The sequence below is a fragment of the Staurois parvus genome, unplaced genomic scaffold, assembly GCF_062004578.1.
Source record: "Staurois parvus isolate SC_StPar_1 unplaced genomic scaffold, SC_StPar_1.0 ptg000716l, whole genome shotgun sequence".
Lineage (NCBI taxonomy): Eukaryota > Metazoa > Chordata > Amphibia > Anura > Ranidae > Staurois > Staurois parvus.
Genome location: NW_028318512.1, coordinates 685,743 through 704,486, shown reverse-complemented (window position 1 = coordinate 704,486; position 18,744 = coordinate 685,743).

Sequence of the window (18,744 nt, the reverse complement as noted above, 5' to 3'; positions counted from 1 at the left end):
TGGTCATGTGGTCACTGAAGGACCCAACATTAGCCGGCTTAACATTGCACATTAGGTGCCTTATACCATGCAAAACACTTACACACATCTGGGGGGGTACCACTACAAAGTGCACTCCAGGACACTCTTTGGTTGGGTTTGTGAGACTTTTAGTGGTGTGGAATCCATGTTAATTTGGTTTAGCGTTAGTATGGCTTAAGTTTATTGTTGTAATTAATTCAAATTAGTTAGCCTAACGTATTCTAATGTGAGTCTTGTGTCTTGTGTTACTCTGCCTTGCCTTATTAAAATGTACTTATTTCAGTTACCATTAAATTACCCGTGGCCTGTTTTCTGTGCACTATTATAGTGGTAGTATACTAACACTTAAAGTGACACTAAAGTCTTGTTTTTTTTTTAAATAAATAACAAACATGTCATACTTACCTGCTCTGTGCAGTGGTTTTGCACAGAGCAGCCCAGATCCTCCTCTTCTTGGGTCACCTCCCTGCTGTTAGGTGCCCCCACAGCAAACAGCTTGCTAGGGAGGCACCCTTGCCGGTGCGCTCCCAAGCCATGGCTATGTGTGTCCATTCATTTACAGAGACATGACACATGCTCCCTCCCTCTCCTGATTTGCTTACTGGCTCTGATTGACAGCAGCAGGAGCCAATAAAGCCAACCAGGAGTGAGAGACCCCAGAGAACTGAGGCTCCTGTGGACATCGTTGGATCGGGATGGGGATCAGGTAAGTGTTAGGGGGGCTGCTACACACAGAAAGTTTTTTACCTGCATGCATGAAGGTAAAAAACCTTGAGCCTTTAAAAACACGTTAAGCCACACCGTTGTTTTGGTGGGGGCCAGGTATTTTTTAGAGTCGGTGCAGAACAGAGAACCCAAGCAGCTCCTGTGGGGGTAAGCGCTACATCTGCTTCACTGGGTATCTATTTTTGTATTTGTTTTAGTTATATCTCTCTACATTACTTGGCAATGTAAAACACAAATTTATACTTTTATTTGTAATTGTACTTTTTATTCTGTGGTCCTGTGTTCCCTTTATTGTTCCTATTGTTTTTTTATTCCTTTTTCATATTAGTCACAAAAAACAAACAAAAAATCACGTAAATATTAGCCTATTGCAGTTTAGAAACCAGTTGTAAAAAAAAAAAAAATACTTAAAAGAGTACATTTTATTTAGTATGGATTGATGTTTAGGTTAAAGAGGCTCTGTGCTTCTCCCACGCACAGCAAAACAAATACTCCCCTGCTGCTCCATTTAGCCACCATTAGGGAAGGAAGAACAAAAGTAAAACAGGCTGGTCATAGATCTATCCCAGTCTTTAACTGGTGGAGAGATTGGTCAGACCTGTGTAAGCTCTAAGACAGGTCTATGGTCAACCTGTTTTACTTTAAAGGCATTGTAAACTTTCAAGTGTTTTTGTTGTTTTAATTAGGTATTAGTGTAGTTTTTATTTCCTGTGCCATTTGTTGTCACGGCTGATGAATTCCTCTACTGTATGTCAGTGTATTCATTCATCTAGATTGGGGTGTAAAACTACATTTCGTTGTGGACCACATCAACATCATGGTTGCCCTCAAAGAGTCAGTTATATGTGTAAGAGTAGATTTTCAGAGTACCCCACCTCCCCTACAGCAGATGTCAAGAGTTCTCCACACTCCATTACATCATAGTGCATTCCCCTTACCTTTTGCTGCTGTCAGGAAGAAGCTGAAGATGGAGCTGGGAAGCAGAAAGTGCAGGGTCTGGAGGAGGACCAGAGGAGGGCTGGAGTCAGCTAGTAGAGTCTGCTAAATCCTGAGACCCAGGGAGATGGAGACAAGGGGGTGTTGCAGCTGCATAGAGTGGTACAGGATCTGTAGGAGGAGTTCCGTGATTCTCTCTGCTGTCAATTGCTAATACAAGGGGGCAGAGATAAGCCTCTCTGCAGCTACACGGAAAAGTGCAGGATCTGGTAGAAGGGTTGAGTCCTCCTCTTTGCCAACTGCTGTGGTGGGGCAGAGATGGGGGGGGGGGTGCAGCAATTGCAGGAGTGGTGTGAGGGCCACATGAAATGGCCAGATTTGGCCCACAGGCCTTGTGTTAGACTTAGATTGTCCCTAGAGGCAGGCAACTTATTGTTTCAGGTCATACAGTGTCCAATCCATTTCCTCTGTGTTGCATCACAAATGTGGGAGTGTTCATGTGATGAAGCACTGTATGGTGATCTCTCTGTGAATGTTCTGCCTTTTTGTGTCTGTGTCAGATCTAATTACTGTTTAGCTCTCATCTGCACCAGCAATTGACTGATAGACCCAGGGATTGTGGGATATGTACTTTCTTCACAGGAAGTGTCAGTTCTTAGACTACAGGCAAAGGTCATGCATTAACCTGTGCAGTGCCATGCCACATGCCTCATGTTTAAACACAAATAGAAACTTCTAACACAGGAATGTGAAGATTTACTCTATCATAGGCTGCATGTGTGGGGCAACAAGTGGCACAATGAAACTATATGATCAATGTACATCTTATGCAGGTGAAGAACACAAGGTGTAGGTAGGAATGTTTATAATGTCTTTAACAGAACTAAAGGGAGATCATGGACTGGGCCATGCTCCCTGGCAGAACCGAATGGATCTCAAGGATGGCTAAGCTTTGAACAATGGTCACAGAATTAAACTGTATTGTAGCTGCTTGCCTATAGTTAAGCTTTAACGCTGAAGTTATCTCCAAGAAATTTAATAAAAGTGCATGTAAGAACAAATTTGCATATACGCTGTTAATCTCAGCCAGTAAACCTTTCTTTATTGCAAGTCTGCAAAGCTTGCACTTGTATTTAATAAGAATTCCGACACCTCTGAAGCGGAACGCGGTGTTGCGGCACAGGCAACATTATGAATGGGCTGGTACTGACTGTATATTTTGTCTACATCATCATTCTTTCTGTTTTCCATGCATTTCTGCATGAGTTGCCTGACAGTAGCGGTTCACAGCTGCAGACTAAATCCTGTATCCCTGGAATTAATAGCTGGGGCTGGGTATCCGAGTGATTTAGCAGGCTGCTGATGTAGTCTCATGTTATGGATAATAAAAAAAAAAAAATACTACTTTAAATCTCTAGAGATCAGAGAAATGTTAGTAGCTCTTTAAAGTAATCAGTAACATTTTCTCCTATATTTATCCACCAGCCTGGCTAAAAGCATTGCCTGCTGTGTGAATTTTTACGTACTCGAACACACTTATTCAGTAAGGTGAGACTTAAGGTGCAAAGTGCAGTAGCCCACAGCAGTCAATTGCAGATTATCTATAGCTGTGCTTTAATCTGATGAATGGAGAGTACAGTTTGATTGGCTGTTATCTTTTAACTGTGATTTGCAAGGCATCCCTCTTTGTGCTGTTTAATAACCCAAAGAGCAGATGCCTAAATAGGCATAGATGGTTTTCAAAAAGTTATATTTAAGATGAACATTCAATATATACACTTGTAGCTGCTAAACCAAAGTCAGGCATGTAATACAGGCTCTTGGAAATATTTAAAATTACATTTGCACAGTTTATGGACCACCCCTGGACCTCCAAAGTCAATGGAGCTTCAATATACAGTGTAAATAGCAACATAAAATATAAAAGCACTTTGCTTCGTCTCCTTCTAACCTCTAATGGTTCACTACTGGCCAATGAAGTTGTCCATTATAGAGAAGAGAAGGAGGTGGGACCAAGACTGACTTCAATCCTGAATGTCATTATTTGCATAGTAGTGTGTACAAGACTTTGGAGCTAACAGGGCACCAGGTATACAAACATAAGTGAGGGTATATTTAACCGCTTAGAAATATAAATAAACAGCGCAAAATAGATTTCTAAATCCACTCATAAAAAATTATTATATAAAGTGCATAAATTAATAGTGAGTATCCTCAATTATATTATTATAAAACACCAAAAGTCCATGTGTAATAAAGATCAAAAATTCCAGAAATTCTTCAAATATAAAGAAAAACTTCCACCTTCCACCCGTGCAAAAACCAACATCAAATGCACTCACCAGAACTTGGTGAGTGAGAAGCCTTTAAGGAATTTTAAAGGGATCCTAAACCCTCTTTAGCATCCACTCTATAGAATTCTTCACCATCCGAATAGGCTCCACCGTTCACCAGGAGAAAGAAATCTAAAATAGTGTAATATTGCCAAATAATAGTAAAATTTCAAAGCAGAGATTAAGGCCAATCACATGTCAGCAACTTGAAAAAGGCACATTTATTGAATATAATAGCCTCCAGATAAAACATGAGCGTTTTAACAGCCTCCTTATTCCAGGAATCTCACATCAGCCACAGGATAGAGCAGAGAATCCACAAAGACCAACACAGCTCTCAAAGATGGCCGCTGGAACACCACCGGAAGTGACGTCAGACGCATTTCTGGTCCATACCCCATACAAATTCAAATTTCCAAACAGCTAAAGTTTGGGTTGAACTTGTGTTTTGACTGAACCTTGAACTCGCCCTAGCGGTCACTTGCAGGAAAAGGAAGTTTGACGTTTTCCTTCCATTGTGGGGTCCTGAAAGTTAGGATGACCTCTGGTCAGTAAGGTACACTAAACCACGATAACAATCTGGCAGTGGTGCCTTAGATCTCACACTGCAAATATACAGCTATGAGGTTCCAATTACAGAGGTGCCTAAGCACCCCCATATACCAGGAAATGCACTGCTATTTTTTAGGAGAAATTCAAGACAAAAGGTACATTTTTCAGGGTACTGCTTAGGCACAACTAACATTTCTAAATGCTCCCTACACCATAGCAAATCTTCACTTTTTGAGTTTAGGTTCTCTTTAATTGTTTGCCTCCCAAGAGGCTCTTCTCTTCTGATTTTTGAAAAGGCAACATATTCACTTTAATAACATTAAAAACAGCTTCATGGCATTGTTCTATATTCATATATGCACACATTCAAGCAATGTTAGCTGCTAGAATACTGATTTCCAATAGCCGGAACAAGCGCTATACGAAGGTGACGACATGAGGAATCGGTTTACAATACACACGCATCAATAGTGACCTCTGTGTGTACACTTTACATGAGGTACAGTGTCAACTGAACAATAAATGTAAGTGCCAAGACATCTATTTGGCTCCAAAGAGCAATAATTCCCAACAACATAATGTATTCATCCAGCCAAGCAATAACTGACAGCGGATAGCGTACTTTGTTTCCGCAGAGCTCGTTTATCAGCGAGCTCGTAATATACTGCAAACATCTAAACGTGTCATTTGCTTCCACTAGAAAACATCAATCAGAATTTCTCCTATTCACTGGAATATGAATAATTATCTGTTTAGGCAATATTTCTTAACTCTACAAAGAATGTTGCCATATGGCTCTAATTACCAAAAGTTACCATAAAGCTATGGAGAAAAAAATCTAGAAGCATTTTTCTGATGAAAATGGATACTGAAGGAAAACAGAAATGTTACATTTTGTCACTGAAAGTGATTCATCGAAGCAGGTGAGCATAAAATTGTAGCAGTTTGCTTGTTTAGATGAAAAATTGCCTTCCCTTAAGGCGTCATACAGTAAAAATTATGGTTTGATTTTTTTTTAATATCTTAATAACCTATTCTAGTTAAAGCTGGTCACATGGCTTAACTTTATTCAAGCCATTTTGTTGTAGAATTCTGCTGCTTGTAGAAAATGCACTGTGTCTTATTCTTTATTAAGTATTTTGCTGTATTTTATACTGTACAAGTCAAGAATCAGCAACCAGTTCGAGTCTTCTGGAAACTTTCCTGGATTTGTGTGAACAAGTGGAACATTAAGAGACTTTGTCATCTAAGTTAAACTACAACTCCGGGAAACCTTAAAATCCTCCCTTGCAGTGGGGCTGAGCCCACACTGCAAGGGTTAGTTGCTAGATGGAAAGCACTTTTTGCTTGCCAGATCCTTTGCTCCCCTAGTAGATGATGTTCCCCCTACCATTTTCTAGCGGTGGACTGTCCCTTTGCATTCTAACATCCAATTCAGGTCTATAGACCCTGCATCAGTTTTAATGGCATTAGGATCTTAAACTGCTGTAGAAAAAGAGAATAAAGCAACCGAATGCATGTACTCCTGCGCTGGACAGTAGACTCCACAATGTCAAAATCCCCACATGAGTATGAAAGGAATTTAAGCCTTGCTGCCCTCAATGGACCAGTGAAATCCAAAGAGAACTGTATATAAGAGACAAAAAGAAGGCGCACGGGCTTAGTGCATTACCTTTAAAAATTAGATTTATTATAAATAGTAAGATACTCACAAGAGAAATAATATCAAATGGAAAGCATGTCACAAAGGATGCAATGTGATCCAAAACCCCTGGAAGTGGTCTGGTGGGGGACTGGAGACCTCCAGATAGCTGGTGGCTGATGCGTTTCGAGGTTGTACCTCTTCCTCAGACACAGGCTGCACACACGCACTGGCTTTGAGGAAGAGGTACAACCTTGAAACGTGTCAGACACCAGCTATCTAGAGGTTGCCAGTCCCCCACCAGACCACTTCCAGGGGTTTTGGACCACATTGCATCCTTTGTGACATGCTTTCCATTTGATTTTATTTATCTTGTCAGTATCTTACTATTTATAATAAATCTAATTTTTTTTTTTTTTTTCCAAAAAAGTTTTTTATTGAAGTAAGAAAGACAAAACAGATCATAGACAGATACGGATCGCAGTCCGTGCACATCTTCATATATGTTCTCCCGTATCGCAGACGGGAATAGGACATTAGAATAGATTTTAGATCAACATGCATCCAATTCCCACAGTAAAGCATATGCAAAAAGTATAACCATAGTAATACTATTTACCGTCTGTAATTTTCAATAAATATGGTATACATTAGTCTCTATGTAGAGAGAGCTCAAGCATCAAGACTATGAGGTGCAAGACAAACGTATTATCTCAAGGCACAGATGTCTGCTATATCCGTATCCAAAAATCGTGGGTTAGTTTTCTAAAGTATTGTCACACTTGTACATCTAGGAGTATTCTGATCCTTGTAAAAAATATTGCTATTTAGAATATGAGAAAAAGGGTTGCTAAAGGGAGAAAGAAAAGAAAAGAAAGAGACTCGAGTGGAAATGGAAAAAGAGTATGGGAAGTAATATCAGAGTGAGGTGGAGTGGGACAAGGAAGACAAATAAATAGGAAGAAAAAAAAAAAAAAAAAAACGGGGGGGAGAGTTGAGGATTAGAATTAAATAAGTATAACCAAACCAATCACATCACATATAGAGATGAGCGAATCGAACCAGGCGAACCGGAATTCGAGTCGAATTTCAGGAAATATTCGATTCGCGTCGAATCCGAAATTTTGCCTACTCCGGGTGCGCGAATCGAATATTTCCCGATCAGCCGGCAAAAGTGTCCCTGCAGTGAGCTCCGCTATTTCTGACAGTTCTCTGACAGAAGGAACACATGTTTAGTGGTTGAAACATTGTATCTATTAGTTTCCATTTAGGATACAGATGTTTCAACCGCTGTACATGTGAAGAAGCTGTCAGAGAACTGTCAGAAATAGAGGAACTCTGCACATACACTTTTTGCCGGCTTGGAATTATTCTTATTTTCATCCTACTTCTTCTTCTTCTTCTTCTTCTTCTTCATCCTCATCCTCTTCTTCTGAGGATGAGGATGAAGAAGAAGAAGAAGAAGTAGGATGAAAATAAGAATAATTCCAAGCCGGCAAAAAGTGTATGTGCAGAGTTCCTCTATTCTGCAGATACACTTAGGGGAGCTCTGCAGATACACTTAGAGGAGCTCTGCACATACACTTTTTGCCGGCTTGGAATTAATCTTATTTTCATCCTACTTCTTCTTCTTCTTCATCCTCATCCTCAGAAGAAGAAGAGGATGAGGATGAAGAAGAAGAAGAAGAAGAAGAAGAAGAAGTAGGATGAAAATAAGAATAATTCCAAGCTGGCAAAAAGTGTATGTGCAGAGTTCCTCTATTCTGCAGATACACTTAGAGGAGCTCTGCACATACACTTAGAGGAGCTCTGCACATACACTTTTTGCCGGCTTGGAATTAATCTTATTTTCATCCTACTTCTTCTTCTTCATCCTCATCCTCAGAAGAAGAAGAAGAGGATGAGGATGAAGAAGAAGAAGAAGTAGGATGAAAATAAGAATAATTCCAAGCCGGCAAAAAGTGTATGTGCAGAGTTCCTCTATTCTGCAGATACACTTAGAGGAGCTCTGCAGATACACTTAGAGGAGCTCTGCACATACACTTTTTGCCGGCTTGGAATTAATCTTATTTTCATCCTACTTCTTCTTCTTCTTCTTCTTCTTCTTCATCCTCATCCTCAGAAGAAGAAGAAGAGGATGAGAATGAGGATGAAGAAGAAGAAGTAGGATGAAAATAAGAATAATTCCAAGCCGGCAAAAAGTGTATGTGCAGAGCTCCTCTAAGTGTATCTGCAGAGCTCCTCTAAGTGTATCTGCAGAATAGAGGAACTCTGCACATACACTTTTTGCCAGAAACCGCTGTATGGAGGGAATGTCCCAGAACTGTCAGAAATAGACTATTTCTGACAGTTCTGGGACATTCCTTCCATACAGCGGTTGAAACATTGTATCTATTTGTTTCCATAAATGGATCCATTTATGGAAACAAATAGATACAATGTTTCAACCGCTGTATAGAAGGAATGTCCCCAGAACTGTTAGAAATAGTCTATTTCTGACAGTTCTATGACATTCCCTCCATACAGCGGTTGAAACCGCTGTATGGAGTGAATGTCCCAGAACTGTCAGAAATAGTCTATTTCTGACAGTTCTGGGACATTCACTCCATACAGCGGTTTCAACCGCTGTATGGAGGGAATGTCATAGAACTGTCAGAAATAGACTATTTATGACAGTTCTGGGACATTCACTCCATACAGCGGTTGAAACATTGTATCTATTTTTTTCCATAAATGACATTCTGCAAATACACTTAGAGGAGCGCTGCAGATACACTTTTTGCCAGCTTGGAATTAATCTTATTTTCATCCTACTTCTTCTTCTTCTTCTTCTTCTTCTTCTTCATCCTCATCCTCATAAGAAGAAGAAGAGGATGAGGATGAAGAAGAAGAAGAAGAAGAAGTAGGATGAAAATAAGAATAATTCCAAGCCGGCAAAAAGTGTATCTGCAGCGCTCCTCTAAGTGTATCTGCAGAATGTCATTTATGGAAAAAAATAGATACAATGTTTCAACCGCTGTATGGAGTGAATGTCCCATAACTGTCAGAAATAGACTATTTCTGACAGTTCTGGGACATTCCTTCCATACAGCGGTTGAAACATTGTATCTATTTGTTTCCATAAATGGATCCATTTATGGAAACAAATAGATACAATGTTTCAACCGCTGTATGGAAGGAATGTCCCCAGAACTGTTAGAAATAGTCTATTTCTGACAGTTCTATGACATTCCCTCCATACAGCGGTTGAAACCGCTGTATGGAGTGAATGTCCCAGAACTGTCAGAAATAGTCTATTTATGACAGTTCTGGGACATTCCTTCCATACAGTGGTTCAACCGCTGTATGGAGTGAGTGTCCCAGAACTGTTAGAAATAGTCTATTTCAGACAGTTCTATGACATTCCCTCCATACAGCGGTTGAAACCGCTGTATGGAGTGAATGTCCCAGAACTGTCAGAAATAGACTATTTATGACAGTTCTGGGACATTCACTCCATACAGCGGTTGAAACATTGTATCTATTTTTTTCCATAAATGACATTCTGCAAATACACTTAGAGGAGCGCTGCAGATACACTTTTTGCCAGCTTGGAATTAATCTTATTTTCATCCTACTTCTTCTTCTTCTTCTTCATCCTCATCCTCATAAGAAGAAGAAGAGGATGAGGATGAAGAAGAAGAAGAAGTAGGATGAGAATAAGAATAATTCCAAGCCGGCAAAAAGTGTATCTGCAGCGCTCCTCTAAGTGTATCTGCAGAATGTCATTTATGGAAAAAAATAGATACAATGTTTCAACCGCTGTATGGAGTGAATGTTCCATAACTGTCAGAAATAGACTATTTATGACAGTTCTGGGACATTCCTTCCATACAGCGGTTGAAACATTGTATCTATTTGTTTCCATAAATGATCCATTTATGGAAAAAAATAGATACAATGTTTCAACCGCTGTATGGAGTGAGTGTCCCAGAACTGTTAGAAATAGTCTATTTCAGACAGTTCTATGACATTCCCTCCATACAGCGGTGGAAACCGCTGTATGGAGTGAATGTCCCAGAACTGTCAGAAATAGACTATTTATGACAGTTCTGGGACATTCACTCCATACAGCAGTTGAAACCGCTGTATGGAGGGAATGTCATAGAACTGTCAGAAATAGACTATTTATGACAGTTCTGGGACACTCACTCCATACAGCGGTTGAAACATTGTATCTATTTGTTTCCATAAATGGATCCATTTATGGAAACAAATAGATACAATGTTTCAACCGCTGTATGGAGTGAGTGTCCCAGAACTGTTAGAAATAGTCTATTTCTGACAGTTCTATGACATTCCCTCCATACAGCGGTTGAAACCGCTGTATGGAGTGAATGTCCCAGAACTGTCAGAAATAGACTATTTATGACAGTTCTGGGACATTCACTCCATACAGCGGTTGAAACCGCTGTATGGAGGGAATGTCATAGAACTGTCAGAAATAGACTATTTATGACAGTTCTGGGACACTCACTCCATACAGCGGTTGAAACATTGTATCTATTTGTTTCCATAAATGGATCCATTTATGGAAACAAATAGATACAATGTTTCAACCGCTGTATGGAGTGAATGTCCCAGAACTGTCAGAAATAGTCTATTTCTGACAGTTCTATGACATTCCCTCCATACAGCGGTTGAAACCGCTGTATGGAGTGAATGTCCCAGAACTGTCAGAAATAGACAGAAACTGTCACAGAACTGTCCTTCTCATCCTTCTCGTTCTTCTCCTTCTTCTCATCCATCTTCTCATCCTTCTTCTCATCCTTCTCCTTCTTCTCATCCTTCTCCTTCTCCATCTTCTCATCCTTCTCCTTCTCCTTCTCCTTCTCTTTCTTCTCATCCTTCTCCTTCTTCTCATCCTTCTCCTTCTTCTCATCCTTCTCCTTCTTCTCATCCTTCTCCTTCTTCTCATCCTTCTCCTTCTTCTCATCCTTCTCCTTCTCCTTCTTCTCATCCTTCTCCTTCTCCTTCTCCTTCTTCTCATCCTTCTCCTTCTTTTCATCCTTCTCCTTCTTCTCATCCTTCTCCTTCTTCTCATCCTTCTCCTTCTTCTCATCCTTCTCCTTCTTCTCATCCTTCTTCTCATCCTTCTTCTTCTCATCCTTCTTCTCATCCTTCTCCTTCTTCTCATCCTTCTCCTTCTTCTCATCCTTCTCCTTCTTCTCATCCTTCTCCTTCTTCTCATCCTTCTCCTTCTCCATCTTCTCATCCTTCTCCTTCTTCTCATCCTTTTCCTTCTCCTTCTCCTTCTCATCCTTCTCCTTCTTCTCATCCTTCTCCTTCTCCTTCTCCTTCTTCTCATCCTTCTCCTTCTCCTTCTCATCCTTCTCCTTCTCCTTCTCCTTCCTCATCTCCAAGGGCATTTAAATTAAAGGTACAGTGTTCTGCACTAATTTAAAGGCTCTCTGAAGCCTAGAAACCCTTTTAATAAGTTAACTTCTTCTCATCCTTCTCCTTCTTCTCATCCTTCTCCTTCTCCTTCTTCTCATCCTTCTCCTTCTTCTCATCCTTCTCCTTCTCCTTCTTCTCATCCTTCTCCTTCTTCTCATCCTTCTCCTTCTTCTCATCCTTCTCCTTCTCCTTCTTCTCATCCTTCTCCTTCTCCTTCTTCTCATCCTTCTCCTTCTTCTCATCCTTCTCCTTCTCCTTCTTCTCATCCGTCTTCTCCTTCTCATCCTTCTCCTTCTCCTTCTCCTTCCTCATCTCCAAGGGCATTTAAATTAAAGGTACAGTGTTCTGCACTAATTTAAAGGCTCTCTGAAGCCTAGAAACCCTTTTAATAAGTTAACTTCGTAGCGAATTAATTCGCATCGAATCGAATTTCATACTGGAATTCGCCGAATCAGCCGAATCGAATTTTTGAGAAATTCGCTCATCTCTAATCACATAGTATCGGCCTGGTTATAACAGATGCTATCTTAAATTAAGGTTATAATCTCTTTAAAGTCCGGTAAAGTCCAGTAAAGGAATTATTCCTGAGGTGAAAGTTCTAGAGGCTTTCCAGGTTTCCAAATCTTCTCGCTCATTCCTTCATTAAGCCATGATAAGTCTCAGTAGATAGGAAGTGAGTCCAACATGCCCATGTCTTCCTGAATCGCTCGGGGTGTTCTTTAGCCACTGAGATCAGCTCCTCCATTTCCGCGATCCTATTGATCCTAAGAATCCACTCTCGCACGGTGGGAATATGGTCTGATCGCCAATGAACAGGAATACACTGTTTTGCCGCATTTATCATGTGTAATGCAAGCGACTTACGATAGGTCTTCACAGGAAGAGAGGAATGATGGAGTAGACATTGTGCTGGGGTAAAGTCTAGGGCGTATGTAGTAACTTGTGCGATTATGTCCAAAACTTTTATCCAGAAGGGCTGCAGTTGCGGGCAATCCCACCATATATGCAAAAGAGTACCTGTTGCCTGGCAACCTCTCCAGCATAAGTTAGGAACGTTAGGATCAAATTTATGAAGCACAGATGGAACCCTGTACCACCTGGAAAATACTTTATAGTTGCCTTCTTGTGTAGAAACACACATGGAACCTTTATGTATGTGGTCATAAATTTGGTCCCAGTCCTCTGGAGAGAGTGGGATTTGTAGATCACGTTGCCAGGCTATACAAGCCCTCTGCAAATGAGAGGCATTGGAACTTTCCAAAAAAGAATATATCTTAGATATTACATGCCTCTGAGGGGATTCTGTAAAGCAGAGCTTCTCAAATGCAGTAAGCGGTCTTGAAAAATCCTGTAAATGTGGGGAGTTACGCAAAAAGTGGTGTATTTGTCTATACATCCAAGGCGTTAGAGTGAGGGAGGGCCACGCCCGAGTAATGTCTTCTCTAGATAAGAGCTTAGAATCTTTGAAGAGTTGACATACTGTTAGGTTATCTTCACGGTTATACCCAGCGAGAAATGTTGGAGACATCCCTGGAACAAAGTCTGGATTCATTTTGATCGGAGTGAGAGGGCTCGGAGAGGAAGAATAAATCTAATTTTTAAAGGTAATGCGCTAGGCCCATGCACCCTTTTTTTGTTTCTTATATACACTTAAACTGCTGTAGCATGGGCAAAAAGATGCTGTGGGGACCAGTCCAGGACCGGGTAAGTAAATCTTTTTTTTGCACCCAGACCCAAACAAGCAGGTAAAGTGTTTGTAAACCTAAAAAATAAAAGTGATGACATCAGTGATGCTCTCTGCATGAATAGAGTATTGATAAGGGATCCTGTCAAGGCCACATCACTGTTAATTCATAGTGTGTGCTCAGTCTTCCAAGGTGAATAATAAGGGTATCACTCAAGCTGATAGAGTGAGGAAATCTAGAGGCAAAAAAAGTACTGCAGGGGAAAACTTCAGGTAAGCATTGCAGTTTGAATTTCCTATTTTGTTTTTGTTTTTAATTGACTGGAAACCTTATCATTAAAAAAAAAAAAGAACTGCATGGAGTTTGGCTCTATGCTAACCTTAACCTGACCCTCAAAATTTGCTTTCAATCCTAAAATTTAACACTTGACCGCCTAAAACCTAATCATAAACTTAACCTTTATGCCATTAATTCTTAAAATGGAAGGCAAGTCAAAACTTAACTAAGCCTAAATCCACTCTTACCTCCATTCTGAACCTATTTTATATAACCTGTAAAAAGGAACAATCTCTTTACTTACCTATTCTGAAGTTGCTCTGGTCCAATCTCTAAAGTGCCAGTTTCAGTGCAGAGGGTAAATTACCAACAACAGCTGCACAACCTGGGCGATAATGTCACCCATAGGCTTACTATGGGGTATCTGTTGTCTGCTGTCCCTTCTCTACACTGTAATTGGGACCCGATCATGTGACTGGACTAGAGCGCCCTCAGAGTATTTACAGGGCAAATAGAATAGGCATATACAAAGGCAAACTGACAACTCATGGGGCCACCAGGCAATAGGGGATCATGGGGCCCCAGTGTCCTTACCCAACTCAAAAAAGCCTATGAAAAAGGTACCAGGGGCATCTCATGGGGCCCCCTGCTGACCCCGGGCCCTCGGGCAGTGCCCGAATTTCCAAATGGTCAGTCCACCCCTGGGCATATATTGGGTGTGGGAGTAGATTTAGCTTAGCTAGATTTTGAGTTGCCTTCCACTTTAACCCTAACACTAACCTTAGTTAACTCTTAACACCAGCCTGAATTCCAAAAATGTTGGACTTAGTTTACTGAGCATTTACATTAGCAATTTAGCAGTCCTGCACCAAACTCTACCTGCAACAAAGCTGACTGATTCAGAATAGTTGCACTCTCAGAAGCATTCCAAGCTTCATAGAGAAAAGTCATAGAGGTACTAATGTAGTTCTAAGGTACAACCATTGGCAATATGAGGAGGTGGTGCACAGGTAAATGCAAGGGGTTAAGGGTTACATTCTTTGAAAAACATCCCAGATAGATGTTGCCCTGAGAGTGTGCCTGCCAGAAGTGCCTTCTGGAAAACACTTCTTACTGGCTTTCCCAATATACCCATGAAAACCTTTCGTTTTTGAACATACTGCATGTTTATTAACAGATCGTGCCTACACAGAATTTATTTGAAAATATTCGGTTCCTTCTGGATCCTATGTTGCAGTAATCTGTCCTGGATAGGTAGGTGGGCTGTCAAAAGTGTCATTGAATCTGCTCAACAACAAAAAGATGTTCTCAGTATAATGGAGAAACAGTTGGATGTATGGCCACAACCTGACCATTCTCACTCTTGTCTAGTGGTCGGAGGCTCCAAAGGCATGTAAACTTGGCTAAGACGTGGCTAAGCTTGCATGTTTATGCTTTCATCAACTGCAGAGAGAGTGCTGTAAAACAACCCAATTGCTTGCCTCTCTTGCTAAGAATTATAACTGTCTGAGTATCATACTGATCCATTAATGCATGTAATTAGGAGCCAATAATCAGGAGCTGGTTTTAGAGATAGGGTATAGAAATAAGAAACACAGATTAAGAATTCTGACTTTTTTTATTGTTGATTGGCTGAATGCTTGCTCTATGTCCGTGGATTATAGGTACTGAAGTCAGACACATCCAGGCAACTAGTTCTTTGAGAGGGAGACCAGCAATGGCAGCTGCCATGTATCTCTGCTGACAGGTGTACTTTAACTGGGCTACATCTGTCATTCTATCAGAAAAGGTGACTATTAAACTATAAAAAAAAAGGCTATTATGGTTGCTTGAGTGCATTTTCTATTCCCTCTAAATAAAGACTAATGGACACATTACTGCATTTTGTAGTTTATTATGCTTTTTTGACAGCTGTTGAATGCTGTGGTTGAAGTTTGTATTTTGCTCTTGGGGTCAATTTGCTAAAGGCAAATTGCCTGTTTGTTTTGCAAGGAAATTTACCCCAGAGTTTAGTGAACTTGGTGACGTCTCACATGCAAGGAAAAAAAAATTTTTGTTTGTGTAGCATCCCCTGGGTGGGAAAGAAAACCACCAGAACCAAGGAAACTAACATTATCCTAGGGTGGATCCATGACCACAGTGGAGGATGAAAATAACAGTGGGTGCCAGTCACATTTTGTCTTTTCCAGATGTCTGTTTGTCACAGGCTCACAAGGAGAGACAGTTAGGGCTATGGTACCTCCAGTAAGATATATTTCAGACACCACCACACTCTTGCTGTCACAGTACATAATGAAAACATGGATCACAGCATATTATTTGAAGAACTCCAAAGAAGACTTATGGTGAATCCAGCTATGAAGAAAGATATCCTCTCATTACTAGGAATGAGCTAAGTGTTTCGTCTGAAGAAAAGAAACACTGGTTGTATGGATGTCCACCTGATCATCTAAGGTTTAGGAACCTGGTGCCCAACCCGTAGCCCTTTGGTATATGATGTGCAACCCTCAGACCTCAGTAATCTGTATTGGGAACATTGATTATCTACTAGCCTCATGCAATACGTTCCCAGTTTCAGTTTGTCTTCTGTAGCATATCCCCAGCCAAAAATGTAGACGGCCCACATTCTCTCACTTTCATTTCCTCTATCAGGTCTGCAGTTTCTGACAGTCCTTTCGAGCATCACATATATTGAACATTATGCACGGCCCTTTGGTGAAGTCAAGGGCCACCTTTCCGGCACCCTTTAGCTAATAAGTTGACAACCACTGGTTTAGGATGTTCGGCACAGACAATGGCTGTATGGCTGTCAGTCACTGTGTCCTTTGCAACCACTGTCATCACCCAGCCTATTCACTTACATGGCTTCCATTGATTTCAGTAGGGTTCAGGTTTGGCGCCCAAACTTCTTTGAAGCTTGAACCCCTCCTGAACCAAACCCAGGGCAGTTCTGCCCATACAGTAACTTCTCATTGAGGACCTCTTCAGAATGACCTCCAAACCCAATAACTAGTGTCCTTTCACTTGACTGGAGGAATATTTCCTAAAATTCATAACACAGGACCTAGGTTACAGTAAAGGGGCCACAATGCTGTAAGAACCCCTTGTATACCCCCATCAAGCTTTGTCAATCGCTGCTGTTTTTTAAATATCCAACACTGATTTAATATATGATGTTGAAAAAGGTGAAATTCCATTAGTTCAGGATGTAAATCACTTTTATAATTCACCTTTCATTTTAAAAAGTGGATGTAGATGGCAGGGGAGGGCTGAGATGAATATTTTTAATCATAATTACACTTTTTCCTTCTGTATTACTAAACATAATTCCACACAGGGATCGTCTTTGTGTGTTTACCTATTCAATTTGTTTGTCTCGCTGACGTTAATATCAGTATCTCTGGCAGGCTGGACAGGATGAAGCAGAATAATGACGACCTGACCATCTGGAAAAGCTCGGGCAGCCATGAAAAAGGTTGTTGTACTGCATTTCCAAGATTTATAATCAGATCAGGCAAAAATAAAAATCATTTTCATCTTCTACTACTGGGTTGTAAATTTCCCATTTACCTTAATGTCCAGCATGCTCCCGTGCTGTTATTGGATTGTGAGAGCACGTTTTGGCACTGGAGAAGATATATTACACATGTTTCTGCCATTCAGAGGAATAATTACTGTTCAAACTATTCCTGGTAATACTGGATAATATGTTGACTTTTCATTAAGACATTTCATTAATTTGGCAGGTTGCTGTAAAACAATTAGAGTGAAAAAAAAAAACCCTACAACAAAAAAAAGCAACAATAAAAACACAGGGTAGAAGTGGGGCTTTTTAATAAAAATTGTCAGAATTTTCGGATTTACAGATTTTTTTCAGTTCAGCAAATACTTTTAATATTTACAAAGTGCTTAACTCCTTAGTGACTGAGAGTAAAACAAATATTAATACCTGAACACAATTTTTCCAGGTGGAGTTTATCTTTTTTTTTTCAGGACAAATTGGATTTTTTTTGGTGGTAAATGTTAATGAATATCTCCTTATTATTTTTTTATTATCCAAGGAAACCTGGCAAAAATAGTAAAAAATAATATTTTTTTTAAATTTAGCTGTATATTTCTTGCTACTACTATAACCTACCACCAAATAACAACCCAAAATAAATTCTCCTGCTCCTGATGATCGCAGCAATACTTCATATGTGTATGTTATTTGTTGTATGTACTCGTAGTACAGCCCAGAAACAATAGTGCGCATTTTGCTTTTTTTTTATCCTACCTAAAACACAGACACTACCTGACACTGATACTAATTGAAAAACAAAATCCTACTCAGAATATACTGACCATGACCTTTGACCCTGTCCTTGACCTTTGACCCTGGCATGACCCAAACACTAACCCTGGCACAGACCTAGATCCTAAATTGATCTAGATATTTTTTCTTTAATTTTCTTTAAATTCTTTTTTTTTTGCACACTTGTTTATTTACTTATTTTTCCCTGCAAGTAGAAAGAGATACAATGTATCTCTCCCTCCATTCAGAGAGAAAGAAAACACATGGGCAGGCTGCACAGTGACTGATCACTGTGATAGCCATTCAGAAGCAATCACAGTGATCAGGTGATCTGGAACCAGAAGTCCTTGGTCCCGATCATTTGTTCATTATCCAGAGATTTCAGATGTATCTGAATTTCCAAATTACAATAGTAACGAATTTAAACTAATCTGAAATAACAAAGCAAAATTTTGGCCAAAATTCAAATCGAATTATAAATGGAAAACAAATTTGAAAAGTAAACATTTTGCTGACTATTGCTGATTTCCTTCAAAGACTATGTGTATTTGTGTTCCAATTTTCTGTCTTTTGAAATGCGAATTTCAAAAGGAATAGAATAGAATAAAACAGAATAGAAAATAATAGAATAGAATTAAGCAGAAGAGACTGGAAAAGAATAGAGTAAAACAAAATAGAATAGAATAAAATAAAATAGAATAGAATATAAAAAAATACTAAAATAGAATAAAATAGGAATTAATAGAATAGAAATAATATAACCGTTTTCAAAAATGTTAATTTTGAATAGAATAGAATCAGCTATTTTTTGCAATGAATTTGGATCAATTTGATATTTTTGAT